General features: G+C 35.7%; 1 long non-coding RNA gene across 1 annotated transcript in view; it reads right to left on the bottom strand.

The window, feature by feature from the left end:
* Positions 1-7,556: 7,556 nt before the first annotated feature.
* The window catches only part of LOC118166458, an 18,740-nt gene continuing 5,137 nt past the window's right edge, over positions 7,557-21,159 (bottom strand). The window contains exons 3-8 of the long non-coding RNA XR_004750505.1: positions 18,576-18,632; positions 12,682-12,746; positions 12,523-12,592; positions 11,795-11,840; positions 8,554-8,623; positions 7,557-7,732 (exon numbers count right to left, since the gene is read on the bottom strand). This is a non-coding gene — a long non-coding RNA (uncharacterized LOC118166458). The remainder of the gene's footprint in view (positions 7,733-8,553; positions 8,624-11,794; positions 11,841-12,522; positions 12,593-12,681; positions 12,747-18,575; positions 18,633-21,159) is intronic.

Genomic DNA, 21,159 nt, shown 5'->3' with positions numbered 1-21,159 from the left:
GAGAGAAAAGCTGAGCGAGACCAGAATGAGGTTGTTTGCACTGAAAGCATACCCCAGTGCTCCAGGCTGCTTTCCTTCCTCTTCCCTTTATCTCGCTCTCCATCTCCCACCTAGGTTTTCCTGATTCTCCTCTTCACCATCCCCAATTTACAAAGCGCCCATATTACAGACAGCCACGGACACAACAGCTAATCCATGCAGAGCTGAACCCCTCCTGGGTCAGATCCTGTTTGCAAATATAGGTCAAAAACCTAATGGAGACTGGACCGTGTAATCCCAAATGGCCCATCTGTTCCTTACTCCCATTTCACAAAGCCTTGCCTGTCATCACCCTCTGTGACTCCCAGAGCTCTGGCCTGCCTATTTGAAAATCAGTTGTGCTCAGAGGAGCTGGGGATAGCTGAAATGTTTTTTCACCATATTCTGCACAGCCAAGTGCATAAAGACACATGTACTCAGACCATCTCCAAAGTCAGCTTCTGTTTGGCTCAATGCTGAGCTGGGCGAGGATGTCAAACGAGGTTAGAACGTGTGCTTGGTTAAGGCAGGAGCCAGAAAAAGCCTTTAGGAATGTCTAGTGGGACTGATTTTCCTTTTTCTCTTTTTGTGTTTTTTTCCTCCTGGTTCCTTAACACTGCAACAGACAGCCCTTGATCTTGTTATAGAGGCTGACCTGATAGGAAATGTGTTGTATACCTTTCTTTCAGAGGTTCTGTGTTGGTTAGCAGAAAATGCCACTTGTATGGGGTGATTCTCTAGAGTGCCAAAATTAAAGTGGAATCTCTTGGCATCGTTGATCTTCTGCATATATATGTATATATACGTATATATATACGTACATTTAATGTGGGCCTTCAAAACACTGTTGTTTGACTGCCTGGGTTCAGAGTGTTTTCAAGGTGGACTGGGATATAGAACAGCCTCTTACTAGGCTTTGGTGGTTTCTAAGCTCTAGGGCAGCAAGGTGGGGGGCTGCTGCTTACTATAGGTAGGGCTATTAGGGAACTTTTCCATACCCTGTGTGGAATAGGAAAGTGACTCTGTCTTCAGTTGTAAAATAGAGACAGTTTTCTTATTTTGCTGGTGGTAAAGTGTGAATAGTGTCATAACACTTCCTATGTGCTGACTCCTAACCCTGAAAAACCTATAACACACACGATCATGTCCCTCCTCGCCTTGTCCCAAGAAAGTTACTTCCCTATCTCTTCCGAGCAGCTGGCACCCTCGTTCCTGGCATTACTATCCTCTCATGAGTCCAGGCCAAATGTTTAGTGTCTCTTCAAGGGACAAAGTATCAGGGCTGTAGACATAACGGATGGAAAACTGACCAGAGCTCAAGGGGCACAACAGCCAAAGGAGCTTAGAGGCAGGAAATCATTAACCTTCTCCATGAAGACATTCAGCTGGCCAGTCCTTTTGTTGTGAAGGGCACAGCACTGGTTCATATTGGTGCAACTCAGGCAGTTTTCCTTGCAAAGTGTTGTAGCAGTCAAGGGTGCTAGTGCTGCATGCAATTTAGGGACAGGAGAGTGATAAAGCTTGCTGGAACTTATGGGATAACCAAAAATCCTGAAGGTGTAATGTGGAAGAATCCCAAAAGCACACAGCACACACATGAGAAGTGTCTTTCTTCAGAGTGATGTTGCTATCCTCACAGAAGAGGTTTGTAGAAAGAGTCTGACACAACGGCACATGCCTGACCGTCAGAGACAGCACATGCTCCCAAGAGGCACATAAAAATGATCCGCAGACTTAAGTCTATCGGCACTTTTGACACAGAGATCACAGAAAAAGAGAATTACCAAGTGCCCTTTCCTCAGGTCACGAGCAGGTTAAATTCTAGAAGAAAAATAGGACTACCATGGATAAGCCAGAAGTGCTGCATCTTGATCAGTTACAGCATTCTTTCCTGACTGGCAGAACATGAAAGTTCAGAAATAAGCGGTAGCAATTTCGCATTTTAATTGGCACAATTGTAGAAAATGCTACTTGGCAAGTATCAGGTATTATGTCTAACAGACTAAGCATTTGTCTACCACAGACTTCCTTTGTATTACAAAGCAATAAATAGACGTGATGTTACCTTAAATGGTATAAATGTCACCTTGTGGAAAAGATAAGTGATGACTGAAATGAAGCTGAGCTTGGCAACGATAACACAAACAAGAGGATACCCTAAGCATCACCAGTGCCCCACTGCATGAATATCATGATTCTGACTTATAATAAAATCTCATGTTATTGTTCATATGTGCACAAAACACCCTTGCAGTGAAATATATACACTCTCATGTTCTGTCCCACAAAACTGCAAAAGAGAAATTAGTGTCATCCATAGGTCAAAGCCAGAAAGTTCTGTAGACAAAACTCGTGGTTCAAGCGGTCTCTGTGTTTTTCAAAAAGAACTTTGTGTTTTTCAAAGCTATACACCACAGCATTACCACTGGCATCTTCCCTCTGAAGTCTTGAATACCTACCGTGTATGTGCAGTGACTCTATCCTGAGACTAGCACGGAGCCAACGTACTGTACTCTGTTGCATTTCCCAGTACCATGTCTAATTTCTTCCTTCAGACCACTCATGCTAACTCCACCAGCATGACTAATCTCTGCTTCCATTATTATTACCTTTCATGTATTTGTGGAATACTGTATCTGAATTACTGTAATAACTTTCAGTATAGTTCATTCAAGTCCCTCTCTTTTGTTTTATCTTCAAATACTTTTCTGATATTTTATCCTAAGACTCACATATCTCTTTGTTTCCTTTCTTTTTCTGTAGCATTTCGACATAAATCCCAAATTGTAAAGGCCAAAACAGTACAGGTTTTACTCCATTTACCCAGGAGTGGTGACTAAATAAATTTGTTTAGAGGTAGGTTAGCACCCTCTGGTGTATCATCAGTGTACTGCAAATTTTCTTTAAGATTAAAGGAAGGTAAATAAATTATCACCAAAGCGAGAAAAAATCATTGAAGAGGGATGCCTAAGAGATGAATACAGAGAAAATGCTGAATTAAGTATTTTTCAACTATTTTTTTTTTTTGTGTATGCAAATGGTAAAGGCATTGAACTTGGCAAAGAGATTACTGACATGGCTTTTTTCTTTTTTCTTTTTTTCCTTTTTTTTTTTCTTTCCTATAAATTATTTTGTATGATATGAAAATCACTTATATATAAGTTTCGTAATTTTCAGACCATAACTTAATTAATTTGTGGTTTTGAATTTTCATTTTACCTGAACTGAGATGCAAGAGAGTGTCACTCAGAGGCATTTCTGTTCAGTATGTACAGATACAATGTAATTTATTTTTGACTCAAATGGTATTCTGTTTTCTCATCAAAATACATTTCAAAGCTGCAAAATCTCCAAAGATGGGTGGTATATATATTTTTGTTTGTTTGTTTGTTTGTTTCTTCAGGATTGAACTGTGGCTTCAAACAGATTAGGTAGTGCCTTTTAAGTAGAAGATACTATCAGATACTAGGAAGTAGTTTAAAACAGAGGAAAATTTATATAAATACCTATTTTTACATCATTATATCTTTGATGAAATGTCCAAGTCCTCTTCTCAACCTACAGTCACAAAGCATGCTCTCCCTAAGCAGAGCTTTTACCACAGAAAAGACGTGGTGAAGATTACAAGAGTCATCAAGATCATTACTGAACTGTGAGCAAATCCTTCTGGTTAGCAGCAACATAGAAAACATTCTGCTCTGTGGGTGTACTTATTCACATTTGAATGACAACATGCATTTTTTTATTATCGTTAATTTTGTCAAACTAGTGTCTCTGAAAGCATATATGACAATTCCTGTATGATTCTTTCCAGTGACTCTTCAGTCAAAGTCTTATGTATAAAGACAACTTTGTAACTTTATCAACTTCAAATTCTGTCTCCCTTTACAACCATACAAATTACAGGAAAAAAACAAACAATCAAAAAAGCCACAAAACTAATAAAACTCAGATATTTCAACTGACTGTAGCACACAACTTTCAGCAACCGTAAAAGCTATGAAAGCTATAATCTGACTTTGCAATCTTGGCTGATGACACTGCAGTGTGATAAAACAGAAATTTGAAATAATATCCAACAAAACATCCAAACCAAATAGAACACCATTGGGCACAATTATAGTGGAAACTGGTAATTGTATTTTACTAGCCTCATTTTTTTCAAGATATTCTAGCTCATCTTGAACTAGAGGAGAGTAGGAATTTGAAAAAGTTATGCCTTACTCCTTTACTCATATGTGTCTCTGGTATAGTAAAACTAAAATTTTCAAACAGAAAGTTACTTGAAAAGCAATTTACTTTGAAATCCCATCTAAAAACTGAAGTATAATAACAGTGGGGAGGAGAAAACACACAAACTGTCCCATGGTAAAAAAGTAAAAGCAATTACTTATTTAACAGTTTTCCGGTGAAATAAAGGAAATATGAAGCTTAAAACCAGCTATTGAAATCCCTGGCCCATGCATGTTCACAAGCCTGATATTTCTCCATCTGTTTTACTCTCTTTTGAGTGGCATACTTAAACCCAATGCAGTGACTTTGCAGTGGAAACATAAGAATGATTAAATCAAATTCAGAAACAGGAAGAGCAATCATTCACACTTCTGTCTTCTGGGCGAGTTAGCATTCTGCTTCAGCAAAACAAACAAAAAAACCACCTTTATATATCACTTCCTATTTTAACTTTTATTTTAGGTCAAGCAAAACTTTTTAATCCAAAAGAAGGTGTATCATTTACTTAGTGGACTTGATCTCAAAAAACAGCTTGTAGTTTAACTATTTTTAAAATAGACCAGATAAAGTTAGGGCCAAAACAAAACAAAGGTGTGTATTTGATTAGTCATTCATACCAAAATTTTGCCAGATATACACAGTAATGATGGGAATTTCAATAGAAGAGTTATTCTCAAAAGAAAAAGGTGGCGTTCTGGCACCCTCAGTTCATCAAGTTGCTGTTCTTGTGTGTGAGTAAAGGCAGTCACTGGCACGATATATCTGTTCATAGCAGTTCCTCATTTCATTGCATTTTGGGAAGATATTATTGCTACCTAAGTTAAATGGTAAGCTGCTCAGAGTGTGGCACAGCGTTTTGAGCTTGGCAGATCCTGCTAGAAGGTAATATCTCTCAAACCATACCCTTTTCAACAGTGCAAACAAAAGGTGATCTGTTAAGTAAGAACACAAATTTGGATTTCTGGAATCAAATGTCCATAAATTAAATTTATTTTTTTTTCAGGGGTGGGGCTCATATATACAGGCACAACTACTTGAAAGCAGAGTTCTGCTGCAGTTCACTGCATTCACAGCAAGATGTGTTCATTAAATATAAAAGCAAAAAATTCTTTTAACACAGTTAATAAAGGCTGTTTATTTTTACAATATATTTTTAACCAAAATTTCTAAAAAAAGCCAGAGCTTTTTGTACTCTTGCTTAATGTTACTGTAGATGGGAATCAGCAAGACCAGCAATGTTTTAAGTACATTATTCATACTGGATAGTTAGTTGTTTTATGCCAGTTTGATATTTTATAGAAATTACAAATACTTTGATATCCAATGACAGTTTTTCCAGATGCTTATCAAACAAAACAAATCACAGACATTTGCTTATCTTTCTGATGTATATCCTCCAAAATTGGCTGATCCTATAATAAAAATACAAATAGAAATATTTTTAATTAATCTAAAGGAAAACTTTATTCATGTAAATTATTTTGGGAACTTACTCAAGGAAAAGGGAAAGTAAAAAATAGCAAAATTTAAAAATACAAAACATACATTTTCATGAGAGCTTTTATACAGCTTTTTGTAAATTTAAATATGCTCCTCTTTATGTAAATAATATAACCAGATTTCTCTTTTTGTAGTAGAATATGGCATATTCCAATTTCAGCTACACAAGCGAATGTACAAAGTAAGTATTATTGTTCTGCATCTGAGCCACAATTAGCTGGTAAACATATAGCTCAAAGAAGACCAATACTAAAGTTCCCTATAGCTGCTTGTTTTATTAATGTAGATTTATACTCCATTATTTACAGAACTTATCAGGCTCATGCATTATTTCAGATGCAGCCATTCCAGATTTAAAACAATTGCGAGGTAAACTTTCACTGTCTATGGGTATTCATAATTTGAATATGAGTGAATTTCTTGAAACATCTTTATTTTGCTTTCATGATTTTTCCTTATATCTACAGAACAGCTTATCTACAACCTCAAAATTGCTTGGCATGTGTTATTCCTGGAATAGAAAGGTCACATTTACAAATTTAGACTAAAAATTCTTTATAGAAGAATTAATGTAAATAAGTTTTCACTTGTGATATAAACTTTGCAATACAAAGAATTGATCTGCCCAAATTAATCTCCTACCTACATGCCTCTTAGGCTGGTCTCTATGTAACTACTTTTGCTAGCTTTGTGCTGCAACAATTATTACCCTAGAGTAATTCTTTTTTTTACTGTAACTTTCAGATATTTATGTGGGTGTCTTGTTGACAGCCAGATCCATTAGAAACATGGAGATAGAAAATCTGGCTGTACAATAGTAGGACTATACAATTCACAGGACCGGGAAGATTACTACTAAAGACAGTGATGTGACAGCAGGTAATGTAATAGAAATAAAGTTAATATAGTACAGAATATGGGGAAAAAAAAAAAAAACAGCAACGAATTATTACAATTATCATCTAAGCCTTTCCTCCCAAAACCAAAACCTCTTCCTTCCTTTCCCTAATAAGCAGGTCACTAATATTTCACTTCTTACTTCAAAAATACTACAGTTTCCTTGTATGTTCCTCTTTTTTTTTTTTTTTTTTGTTTTTTTTTTCTCCATTGCATACAGTGAGACATCAGCTGTCACCCACTTTCTACAGCACTCCACTCTGTCACACAGGATCTGTCTCCCATTCATTCTGTTCGTTACAGACATTTTCCTGCATTCCCATATGTCAACTCAACTCAATTTGCTTTACTAAAGGATTCCTGTTGATCTGTTTTGCTGTGACTACCGAGTCACTGCACTTCTACCATTAATGCTTTTCTTTTCTCCGCTCTTTACTTGAGACTTGCTGCAAGATTAGATTTGCCAAATTATTTAGAAACGGTATTTTTCTAGAAAACAATTAAGGAAATCATCAAATTTAAACCTCTTAAAATAGTATTGAGGAGTGAAGCAAGAACATCTTTTCAGCAGACACTCTATTTTAACAAAGGGCTAAGGCTGATCATAAATATAAATTTTCTTCATATTTTGCTGATAGTCTACTTCCAATTTTCAAATATAATTTTAGTCTTCCGTAATTTGTTTCTTATTTACTGTTATCCTACTGTATTATTTACCGGAGAACAGTAAATAAGAAATAAATTATGCCATACTAAAATACTTATTTACTGCTCTCCAGGAAATAAGTAATAAACATATGTTATGCTGATATTTTTCAGGAAAAAAAAAAAAAAGTTAAATGTTGTTATTTGATAAGATATATTTGCTTTTGATAAAATATACTTGCCTAAGTGTTGTCTTTGTAGAATTCCAGAGATGGTGATTGGATGTCTTGTTACAGATGACTGTGGGGAAGGTGATGTAAGTGGATACAATGGAGGCGTTCTGAAATCAGAAGCAGTCCATGATCCCCTTCTACTGCATTGTGATCCAGATGGTGATATAAGTGAATATCCATTATGTGGTAGGCTTACAGGTGTGGATCTATCAATGAAATTAATTCATGGATAAGATTTGATGTTCCTTTCTCAGAACAAGAGATTTCAAAACCTTTTAATTTCATATTGCTAATATTTTAATAAAAAATACTATAGTTTCTGGTGTTCTATAGATTCCTTATCTGATTTTTAGTTATATAGTTTTCTTACTTACTGTAAGCAGCAGGACAAAACAAGAATCGGTGATGGAAAAGAAATATTATGTTATATAAATATTAAATTTATGCTAGAGAGGTATACTGGGATACCTAGAGGTATACTAGAGGGATACCTAGAGGTATACTGGGATAACTACAGGCTACGAGAGTACTGTTTACTGAAAACCATTTTAAGCTTTTTTTTTTTTTTTTTTTTTTAATGATAACAGTTCTCACAAATTGAGACATTTTCATTATTTAGATGGAAAACCTGAAATACTGCAACACACAGCATAAGGAAGTTCAAGTTATTCAGAGAACAGCTGTTGTGTAGATAATATGTTGTCATTTTTGACTTTCAGAAGAGTTACAGAGAAGCTGTTCCATTTCTTTAGTATAAAATTACTGCTCTTTGTATAGAAGTATCATAACTGCATATGTCCACAGTTACAAAAACTCAGATTATCTCTGCACATTTTTAAGAAAGTAATTTCAAAATATAACCTTCCAGCAATAAACAAATTCATATAGGTGACAGCTAACTTACACAGTAACATTTCTTCAGATATAGAATGTAGCCTTTGAATGTGCAGATTCATAAAGGCCAGGCAAGAGTCCAAATTCAGTATCTCATGAGAGACTGCAACATCTTTAAAAGGTTTTTAATTACCTTGTAGATCCTGCTTTATTTTGACTTGATGTTATTCCAGATGACTGAGAACTTCTGTAGGATACACTACCTGTCAGAATTACATTTTTGAAAAAAGGACCAAAATTAATTACATAAAGAGATCACTTTGGAAACAAGGATTAATACCTTAACTGCATTCTCTGGCACAAATTCGTGATCAGTTTATTTTTATGTTTATTTTATATATTTATATTAAGAATGAAAAATGGTGTAAAAATAAATTACAAAATGAAAGATAAGGAAAGTCAACTAATTGGTTGACTAAATTAAGTCACTTCAGAATTAATCAAAATAGCCCTAAGAATAATTCGGTTTTGGAGGGGATTTAGCACAAACAAGGCATTACTGAAGCATGCTTTGTCTTCCAGTACCTCTTGCTGGAAGAAGCTCCAGCAGAAGTGAAAACTATCAGAACTACTCAGCAGCACTCCAGTGATGGTAAAGGTGAAAAGCTGCCTTTAGTCTCAATAGATTAATCTCTACATAGAATTTAGCTGTCACAAAGACATCATATTGCACCTTTCTTTAAAATCTTTTCCAAGTTTAACACAGATATGTTGGTTTCTTTCACCTTCTCTCACTGATTAGATTAATATGATAGTTCTGGAGTGTTCCACTTCTTCAGCTATTGCTTTTTGCCCCATTCATCTCCTACAAAGAAATTTTCCTTAGTTTGCCATTGCATCCTTGTTTCTACTCGCCCTTACTTTTGCAAGTATGCTTTGATTCATGTAGTTTACCCACTGCAAAACCTTCCGGGTTGATTCTGAAATGTGCTGAGCACATAACTGTCTTATAATTTTACTATCTAATTAAATATCTATTTATATTTAGACACACACAAAATTATGTAGACTCTGGATATTTTGTTAATGAATAAATTAGTAAGTTAATAGGCAAACATGCATTTAGGAAGGATCTGAACATATAAATGAGATGCAATATAGAAAAAGTAATTTTTACTCCTTCATTACAATTATATTTAAACTGCATTGCAATTGCATTTTTCCTTGTTTCAGGCCTTTTACACCATGAGAAAATATGAGTGCTAGAAGTTCCATATGTGGCTCTTTACTGGAGCCAGCTGTAAGAGTGCCTGAGAATAGACTACTACAGAGGCACGCTGAATGTAAGACTGAGCATAGGAGGGACACAAAAATGGTAGACCTGCAAAGCACTGGAAATTCAGGGAAACTCCTCACAAATAAACAACGCCCAAAGAAATCACACTACTTTCAACAGGCTGCCATTCATGTCTTATTTACACAAGAGCTGCCAAAGAGTTACCCAAGCTCTGCACCAGCCAAGGAACAAAAGGCAGTACAGGCAGATAAAATGTCTTCTACCCAAATATAGTGAATCATGCCAGAAAAAATCACCTCACCTGAAGAAATTCTAATGTAATTCAAATTAATTGCCTTACTATTGTTACAAAATATTTTTCTAGTTTCCTAGAAAATTCAGTTTCCTCTCTTTTCCTCAAGTGATTTTTAACATGATTTTGTAGACAATGTTAACCTCTGGTAACTATACAACAGAATAATCATGAAAGTTAGCGGGGGGCCAATGCATATTGCAGGCATGTATGTTCTCTTCAACCATACGCAACAATGCAGTATTTTCTTAGCAAATGTTGACTATGGTTGCTCAGCAAATATCACTTTGGTTACAATAAATTATTCACAGAACTGGGTAGGTAGGGGGAAGATTTATGTCTTTCTTCATTTTTAACTATTTCCCATCTGCTGGCTGATGTCTATATGGTAAATTCCTTACACCTCAACAAAATTCAAGTTTGCTCAGTAAATTGCTAATGTATGGATTTAAATTTTTTAATCCTCTTAAAGAAATACATTTTTTTTCCAGTTACAAACTTTAGTCTTACATACCCATACGTCCATCTTGAGGTGGAGTTATTAATGATAATCTTATTGGACCAGTCCCTGTCTCAGGCTAAATGAATAGTATCGTATTAATTATAGTGTACATTAATTATTAAGGTCTTTTAAGCAACAGTTTTACAGTTTTCAGGACTAGAAACCTGCCACTCTATATAACCAGGTTTGTTCACGGCACTAAAATGCCATGAAATAAAACCTTAGAATTAAGTTACTGTAATAAATTATTAGTAATTAAGATAGTAATACACTTGTATTACAGGTACAATGCCTGCAGCATGATCACCTGGTCAAGCAGCAAACAAAATGTTTATGAAAGGTTAACAAAATGACTATCATAGTATGTGCTTTAAAAACACTTTTATCCATCATAAATGGAATTTAAGGAATGTTTGGAAAATCAGAGTGCCAAGGGTGCCAAGTGATTTACCTCTTTAATTTCAGATATCTCAAATGAGAGCATCTACTTCTAGTCTGATCCCCTTAAATGCACTTCATAGTCAAGGAAGAGAAAGAGGAATGAATATACTTTAAAATGAGATAAGTAACTCATAATAACCCACAGGTTATACCTATATTCATAGGTATAATTGATATAACTTATCCATAGGTTATAAAGCAAATCCTGGGATGCTAGCTTACATTTACACTGGAGCCATCTGCATGAGGTCTGGTCTTACAAACATTTCCAGTCTTTAACATATTAAAAATTAAATTTAATCCCAAATCCGTTTCATAGAATCATAGAATTTATTTGGCTTGGAAGGGACCTTAAAGACCATCAAATTCCAACCCCCCTGCGATAGGCAGGAGCACATTCCACTAGACCAAGTTCATCTATTCGTAACATTTCTCTTGAAAACAGTTACAACGCTTTTATAATGAAAACATTAGATTTGAAGAATTTGTCATTTAATTTGCCAACAGACGTTTAAAACTCTGTATAAGCTGTCTGGACATAGTCCTGGACAGCTGGGTTTAGGTGGCCCTGCTTGAAATGGGAGTTGGAGAAGATGACCTCTAGAGGTCCTTTACAACCTCAACTATTCTGTGATTCTGTGGTATGGCATGTGGAGAATAGAATTTTAGAAAATGGTGTTGAGTTTTTTTGTTGTTTTGTTTTTTTCCATTTTGTTCCATTCTGGGGATTATCTGACTTCTAAACATCAGCCATAGTTGAAATTAGCATTTACATAAGAATTGGTTTGAATTGGAGGTAGGGGGGAAGTGGTGGTCTTCTTCTAGGGTATTAAAAGGACTGGAGAAACCAAAATCATGCAAATACATATTTAATACATACATATATACAAAAGAAACCTTACCTTCCTCATTGGTGAAGGTAAAGGATCAATCTCCATTGACTCCATTCTTACAATAAAGGTTAAAATAAGTATGGCATTATAATTAAAAATAACAAATTCTTTATAATGACTATCATTGCCTTATATTCTTCTGTTATATTTGACTAATAATAAAAAAACACGTCTAACACATAACACATATAAGTAGATATGACATATTCCAAAACCCTCTAGAGGTAAGAAAAATACATTAATTGATTCTGAGCTTTGATTTAGACATTTACAGAAAACATTTTTTTTTTAATGATTTATTCTTATAGTTAAATCTACATATATATATATATTTATCATTTGCCTACACAATAAGGGCATTTTTTTTTTTTTTTTTTTTAATGAATTAGTCACAGGAAAAGATGTCTCTTAACTTGAGCAAGTTGCATGTTTAATTTATTTAACATTTTATGAGCATTGAATGCCTTAATGGAGCTCATCCCATCTAACTTCAGATAACTACAGTGTAAACATGGTTGTCTGTACAAGTCATTTAGATTTCCCCTACAGTTAAAGGGAAGAGTTACTCACCAATTAATCAATCAATCTATCCAGAAAGTCTTTAAAATAAGATGCATCATGTCTCAGATTTTAAAAATCATTTTAAACACAGTATAAAAGAAGTAGCTTTGTGTATAAGGTGTTAGTATGTTGTCATTGTTTAGATTTTCATGGAAAATCAATGGATTTCCACCTACGTTTCAGAAGTGGAAGGATGACTAGGTTGAAGAGAACATGAAGAGTAGCCATTCGGTCTTCTTGAAGGAACTAAAGTAGTTAATAAATTTAATATTAGAACATTGCTATACCCAGCGATATGTATTCAATACTTAATATCTTAAACCAGAACTTCTTACTGGAAAGTGGGTTTCTACTTGTACTGGAAAATGGCAGTGGAGTAGTTTGTTGAGGAGGTTTCATACTAAAAGTGAAAAAAAAAAAAAAAAGGATGTGAATTGAAAGCTGTTTTGGTTAATTCATTCTTCTAACTAGTCAATATCAAAGTACTTTATCCATTCATAGGTACATAGTAACAACACTATTTGTCATGAAGCAAAATAAGCAATACATTTGAGAAGCTATTAAATTCATCTTCTCTGTATTATAATGTCTGTATCAGTCACTGCATGCCCACCAATATCTATTGAAGATAACATGGCTTTTCATGGAACAAGGCTGTATGGAACAACATGGCAATTTTATGGAACAACAGATACTAAAATATAACTATTTACTACAGTTGTGACAAAAACATTCACCTATATATTGTATATGTATATATTTCCCCACCTTTAAAAAATCTAGTTTTCAAAGGCAATGCGGCCACATTTACACTATTCACCAACAAGTATATAAAACAGAGATTTTCCCAATAACCATAAATAGGAAGAAAATGTCTACTGGCCATACAGGGAGAACCCCTAGGTCATACTGTCTTGGTAGAATTTTGTGAAAATCTGAAGTTCAGTAAAAATTCTGTAGTTGGAACAACCAAGGTGCTATTTATTTGAGATGCAGATAAGGAAAAGGAGAGAGTGGATAAAATCATATAGACTGTGTTAATCCACCATATACCTAGTTATTTTAAACTGTGTTTCTCTCAGTTACATTACACCAAAGCACCATAAGAGAGCATAATGCAGTACTATTTCATGTCATAGTCAAAAGCAAGCCTTAAAAAAAATCAACAACATTTTGCAGATAAATTGCTGGTTTTATGAACTGTCTTGTCAAGGAGATTTCAGGATCCTTATTCACTGGTATTCATAAAAGTGACATTAAGGAGAGGGACTCCTCTGAAGAAGATGGATCTACAGGGCTTACAACATTGAAACTAAACACCAAGAACTCTAAAGCAAACCAAGCCTGTCAAGTACTTTTCCAGTAGTTTTTGAAGTTTTTTAGAGTAACTACTGATTTGAAAGGATTTCTTCCTGACAGTCTTGATTAATGTGAAGAAAGTGAACCTGATGGCAGAAAGCATTGCTCATTCACCTCTGCAAAAAATATTATTCTTCTATTTAAACAACATGATATATAAGAGAAAGGCAAACAAAACATTTTTTTTATTGTTTAACAATGTAATTTAATGTAGTCTGATTACAAAGAATATTTGTCATTTACTTTCACTGCATTAAACCTCTTACCATTGTATCTGATGCATTTGTTGTGTTGCTTTCCTGAGAGATTCTTCCAGCTTTATTCTCTGTGACATAAAGATTTAAACAAGCTCTCTTTGTATGATATAGAATTTCATTTTCATAAAACTAGCATTCTAAAGAGTTGAAAGGTTGTGTTTTATTGCTTTTAATCCTAGGTATAATTGCTATTCTAGACTTATTAGGGGTAGGACTGTAGCTGTTATATGGATATATTACCCAGACAGTCTGAAAAAGATAAGCTGCTTTTTAGCAGCTACAGAATTAGTTTGATTATCTTTTCTTAAGAAGTATAATACTGGATAAATGAATACCAAGAAAATTGCTTAAAATAGTTTGTTTCTATTTTTCTTTCTCTCTTCCGTATCTGATATGCTATGCTAACTAAGCCACTTTCAATAACTTACTAGCAGTCTTGACTAACCAGGGAGGTCCTGGCTGACTGTAGGTTGACAAATGTGACTCCAATCTACAAGATGGGCAGGAAGGAGGATCCAGGGAATTACAGGCCTGTCAGTCAAACCTCGGTCCCACAGCAGGTGATGGAGCAGATCATCTTGTGTGCCATCATATGGCACATACAAGTGATCAGAAGCAGCCAGCATGTGTTCATGAAAGGCACGTCATGCCTGACTAAACTGATCTTCTTCTATGACAAGATGACTTGCTTAGTAGAGGAGGTAAAGGCTGCAGATGTTGTTTACCTCAATTTTAGTAAAGCATTTGACACTGTCTCCTACTGTATTCTCCTGGAGAATCTGGCTGCTCAGAGCCTGGACAGGTGTACAGTTGACTGGGGGAAGAACTGACTGGATGGCTGGGCCAAAGAGTTGTGGTGAATGGAGCTTGAGTCAGTTGGTGACTGGTCACCAGTGGCATCCCCCAGGGCTCATTCTTGGGGTCAGTTTTGTTTAATATTTTTTTCAGTTATCTGGATGAGAGAATTGAGTGCAACCTCCAAGTCTGCACACAGTACCAAGCTAGGCAGGAGTGTTGATCTGCCTGAGGATAGAAAAGCTGTGCAGAAAGATCTGGCTAGGCTAGATCGTTGGGCTGAGTCCATTTGCATGACATTCAACAAGGCTAAGTGATGGGTTGGCATTTGGGTCGTAACAACCCTCTGCAGTGGTATAGGCTTGGGGAAGAATGGCTAGAAAGCTGCCCATCAGTAAAGGACTTGGGGGTGCTGGTCAACAGCATGTCCATCAGTGTGTCCAGGTGGTCATCAAGGCCAAGAGCATCCTGGCTTGCATCAGAAATAGCATGGCTATCAGGACTAGGAAAGTGTTTGTCCTTTTGGTGAAAAAGCACCTTGAATATTGTGTTCACTTTTGGGACCCTCACTACACGAAGGATACTGAGTTGCTGGAATACAGCAAAGAGAGCAACAGTGAGCAACAAAGCTGGTGAAGGGACTAGAAAACAAGATTTAGGAGGAGTGACTGAGGGAACTGGGGTTGTTCAGTATGGAGAAGAGGAAGCTGAGTTAGAACCTCATTGCTCTCTATAGCTACCTGAATGGAGGCTGCAGTGAGGACAGTGTCAGCCTCCTTCCTCAGGTAACAAGTGACAGGACATGAGGAAATGGCCTCAAGTTGCACCAGGAGAGAGGTTAGAACTGGACATTAGGAAGAATTTCTTCACAAAGAAGGAAGCATTGGGATGGGCTGCCCAGGGAAGTGGTGGAGTTCCCATCCCTGGAGGTATTTAGGAGGTGTGTGGGCATGGCACTGAGGGTCATGTTCTGGTGCTGGGATTTGGTAGGTCAGGATGATGGAGATCTTGGTGATCTTGAAGGTCTTTTTCAACCTAGAATCATACAATCATAGAATCACTGAAGACACAAAAGTTTTAGTGCATTATTATGTAATCATCTGGAAAAGATACTAATAGTATTTCCAAAACACCAAATACTGTATGCCCATATTTCCCATTACAGATTCGAAATGTATTCAGTTCTTGGCAGTATCTATTTGTAGTAATATTATGTGAAGAGTATTTCCTATTATGTTATAGACATAACCAAAAATGATTCAATTAAAGAATGTTACCAGCTTGCAAAATTAAAGCATCCAAAGAATATTAGCCTAACTCCCTAGTATGTTTATTTTTTTACAGTTATGCATTATATGATCATACATAATTTTTATGTAGGATGTAAAAATTTATTCAATAGCCTCCATACTGCATTTGCATTTTATCCTCAATTTCCTGTGTGACTTTAGATCTCTGCTACTTCACACTATTATATTTTGATTTGAAGACAAGTTATATATTTTCTTGTTAACTTTTCATGCCTTCACTATATTTTTTTAAATTCTTTTAAAACATTTCCTCCTTTATCTTTATAAGATCACACTGTTTGTGGGAGATATTATGTGTTGTGCAGTTTCACACCTGCAAAGGCAGATCAAAGACAAAAATCAGCATATGTAGGATCTGTTTGGTTTAAATATATACATATTCTTTCTTTTTTTCTAATGAAAGTTAGGTTTGATTAAGAGAATGACCAGTACAGATGTCAGGAAGAATGTACTTTACCATATCAGTCTCTAGGACTGCATCATTTTAATAATAAAATGTCTTAAAGAAGGTGAACAGCTATGTGCTTTTTAGTATTTCTCAGTTCTTGCAGAACACAGGGGCTAGACTTGTCCGGAATACGGACATCAAGTATCCACACCACATGCCATCATCTGCACCCCAGTATCTCTGAAACTCACAGGAACAGCAACAAAGCTTTTATCAAGGTCATCAGAGCTGTTGGCTGACAGTGGAACAGATGACAGACTAGAAATAAGGAAAGGGACCAAAAACAAGATAGGCAAGCATGAGAACCCCCTTTTGTGAATTCCCTTATGCAGTACTCTGCCTTTCCCAGAGGCCAAGGCCAATGGAGAGGAGGGTCACAGGAAGAATCACTTGTGTCAAAGGGGAGATATGTGCTTCCTTAGTTTCCCAGGAGTCATTGCCATTTACCAAACTGTTAATGCTGTAAATCATTTTGCTCCATTCTTTTCCCACCCACCTCATCTCAAAGCCAGTGTCAGGAAGCCTCAATGGAGATTATAAACCTGAGTGTGTCTATTCCCACTCTGTCATCCCAAGTGCCAGCTGTGATCTACCCTTCCCTAGCCACTTCAGGCTCCCCATCAGTAGCCTTGAAAGAGGGAGCATTGCTAACTGAAACTCACAGAAAGGGGATGTGTTTATGATCACAAAGGGAAATTTTTCTAATCCTTGCTCACCTCACTCTCACTGTCAAACCTTTTCTCCACCAAAACAGCTTCACCAATGCTAGCCATTGCTTCAGATAGGATGTTTAAGACAATCAGCCTCTTCTTGCCCAGAACCAATGAGCAGTTTTAAAATAATAAAATGAAATGGACAGAACAACAAAAGCGCCCCAAACAGTGTGCCATTGAAATAGCAACCAGCCAAACTTTCAGCTATCTCTATGCTGGCACCTGAACATCTTCTTTAGGTCAAGTAATCTTCTTTGGTGCTTTACAGCCACTGGTGAATGATTATCTTAACAGCAATTAACTGAGAAAGTAATCATCAAAAAGCATTTAAAAATCTTCAAAGATTCCTTGGAGATATAATTTTAATTTATGCACAAATCTAGTAAGAGCTTTATTTTATTTTGTCTATAGGTCTGAGCTTTACCATCTGGAATCAGTATAATAGGTTATAAGGGACCATAAAGTCAGGATTCCTCCATGGCCTGCCCTTGAAAGCAGGACTGGATCTTGGAAGAACCACCCACTCCACAGTACACCAGGACTGATCTCAAAACACAGTCATTAAACAAGGGGAGAATGGACCACAAAGCACTTAAGTTTACAAGCTCTTCTGTCCATAGGGACGATATCATATGCTCTTCTCACACACGAAATGGCCAGTTGCCCAGCTGTATGAGTTTTCCTCTATCATTTCATATTTAGGGTCCCTACTGATGTGTTGATCCACCAGTACTATCAAATAACTTTTAGTAAGATAGCTGGCCATGCCCTTAGAAATAAATTAAACAGCCACCTATTTTCACAAATATTTGGAATTAGCTGAGAAATCAAAAAGAAATTTTGGATTTCTTTCCAACCTGCAAAGCAAGAGACATAGACATGAATTCAGTACCTGTTCTTGAGACTAATAAATTTTATTTCTCTCCCCATCAAACTATCCCTGACTCAGGGTACTAGTCTTTAATCTTTTTTCATATTGTTCAAGCTTTTCATTTAGTTTGTCAGCCCTAGATTTCTTTTTCTTTAGGTTTATCATCTTTGTACCAATCTCTCCTTGCCTCTTTCACTTTCTCTTCCATACAGTGAGCAAGTTTCTTCCTTCCCGATCTTTTGACTCCTCATTTAATCTCAGTCACCCCACAACTAGCAGCCATGTATTTAAACTATAATTAATAAAGTCCTCACGTATTTCAAACAATTAAAAACTGATATTTATAACGACAGAAAGGTGACAAGCCTGATAAACAATTATAAGTATTCCAATAAAAGGTGAATGTATTTTGTAAAACTTAACCAAAGTAATAAGGCAAACAGCCAACAAAAAAATAAAATCACAATTAGTTTTACCTTTTTTCTGTGGTATGCTAATAAATGTTCACGATTTTTTTCTTGAAATTCTGAAATCTAAAAGTAAAATGTTTAGTTATACAGTTATATCAAGCTTTGTCCAGTTACATTCATGTAACTTCAGCAAAAAAAAAGTAGTGGATAAGAACTACTTCACAGCACACATTTTTCTTTATTTCAATAAGTATTTAACATTTCCGTTATATAACTCTTTAAATCCTCTTCCAAAAAAGCATTCCAAGTCCAAGTTATTATCACTGACACAGAATGTCTTATAAATATTAATTAATTTAGTATGACCTACTGGTAGATTTATTTCACTGAATTTGTATTTTAACACTGTTCAATAATAAGGTAAAGAAATTGGAAAGGCAGTTTACCTGAAGCATTTCTTAGTCACTAATGTTAAGCAAATACACAAAATTAATGGCAACATAAAAAGTAATGCATCTTACTGGAAATTATAACTTGCCTTGTAAGAATATCTTGTTAATTAAAAAACTAATTGTTTGACACATTGTATGGTGGTGCATAAGCACTTCTTGTTGTGTCCAGATGAGGATCATAAACTATGACAGGTTAAAAGTAAAAAGAAAAAAAGGTAAGCAAGACAAGAGTTTGATGAACAAATTACAATAGACAGAAACTTACTAATAAATCTTTCTTCTGACCTGTTAGGAGTAAGAAAAATGCCAGAAAATGTGTAGGTACAAAGACAACCAAGAAGAAATACTCAGAGAAGATAAACCCACAGTGGAACAGCTAACTGAAATGGTCACTTCTGGTTCACTGTAGAACAGTCTTTCTGTTTTTGGAAACAGAAAGACTGTTCTACAGTGAAATGAATGAAATGTGAAATCTGTGAATGAATGAATGAATCTGTGAAATGTGAATGTGAATGAAATGTGAAATGAGTGAAATGAAATCTGAGAGATTTCCATTCAATACTCATCAGAAGATCAGAAGTGTCTTCAGAAGAACTGATAGAAGAAACAGCCAAAAAGGAACAATAAGAATTCCCAACATGCTGTCATTCCCAAATTCCAAATTTCTAAAAGCTAATAAATAGGCAAGTAAAACACTGGTTTAACACAGCTGAAGGAGATCACCAGAGAATTTCGACAAATACCCAGACTGGGACTTGTGCTGTTCAGCATGTTTATACATGACCTCCAGAAGAAGGTGACTAGTAAAGCTATTATTAATATCATAATAGCAAAGTTTGCTGATGACATTACGTTAATCATGTTAATGAAATTAAGTTCATGCAGTAAAGAAATTCAGAGCAATTTTATGAGACTGAATGGCTGAGTAACTGCAGTTCAATCTACATAGTGTGAAATGATACACAGAGCAGAACAAAAATATCTACATTTATTCATAAAGTAATGGGCTGTGAGCTGGCTCGCACCACCTAGAAATGGGTTCTTTGGTATATAAAAGAGTGATCTCTGAAAATGTCAGTTCAGTGCTCAGTATCTGTCAAAAAAGGAAACCAGATCTTAGGAGTGGTTAAAAAAGGAATAGAATAGGCAACATCATTATTTCACTGTAAGCATGTACGATGACACCGTATTCTGAGTCTTAACATCTCAGAAAAGATATATCTGGAAACAGTTCAGATCAATCAGAGGTATTTAATAGCATCAGTACAAAGAATGACTGCATGGATTATGAGTCTTCATGTCTGAAAAAGAGACAGCTGAAGAAGGGATGTGTTAGCAGTCTAAAGCTAATGAACAGCACAGATAGAGTACGTAGGAATAGTTGCCTTTTCCTTTTGCATGGGATGCAAGAAAGCAAACAAAACTAACAAGTAGCAAGCTAAAACCAGAAAAAATGAAATGATCATCACAAAGTGTGTAACCCATGAGCCTCCTTTCCATATTAGTTGATAAATGCTAAATATTCAGAAAACAACTTTACAGTCACATGGAGAAAAATATCCACCGAAAGCTTTTGAATGCAATGGCATCGTGCCATCTTGAGAAATCCCTTTGCCACAAACAGTTAAACAGGAGGATCCTGTTCTGAAGACTGATCACTGCACAGCACTCTTGCTCTCATATGCTTTCCTAAGCACCAGCTGCTGTGACAAAAATACTGTTAGATAAACCTTTGTCCTAACACAGGACAAGCTTTTTCTTAAAGTCCTTTAATGCTGGTGGAAATTCTGACCATTTCTTAACGTTTTCCAGATTTTACATTTCCCTGTTTCCTAAAGGTTAACTCAAGCTACAGAAAACACACCTTAGACTTGGTATCATGTCCTACTTTTCTTTCTTTTGCACATTACAGAAGTTTATATTCATGTGTGATTCTCAAGATAGCTGTCTGGATTTGTTCAGTTTATATAATAACCGCTCATCTTTGTAAATGTTGCTAAAAAGTGTGTGTCTGAAAGGACCCAGCAAAGCATCTCATTTACCTTTGTGACAACTATGGATCTTCAGAAGATGACTGCTGAGGAAAGGGACCATGCTAAACTTTGGAGAAGTCAGAAAAGAGCAAATATGAATCCTACAATCACCATTGTCAATGAGGAGATTCCTAAGCTGAAGGGAAGAAGTGATCTTTACTTTGT

Source organism: Oxyura jamaicensis, chromosome 4 (genome assembly GCF_011077185.1).
Source record: "Oxyura jamaicensis isolate SHBP4307 breed ruddy duck chromosome 4, BPBGC_Ojam_1.0, whole genome shotgun sequence".
NCBI lineage: Eukaryota > Metazoa > Chordata > Aves > Anseriformes > Anatidae > Oxyura > Oxyura jamaicensis.
Note: the sequence above shows the minus strand (reverse complement) of the source record. Positions and strands in the feature narration are given on the sequence as shown.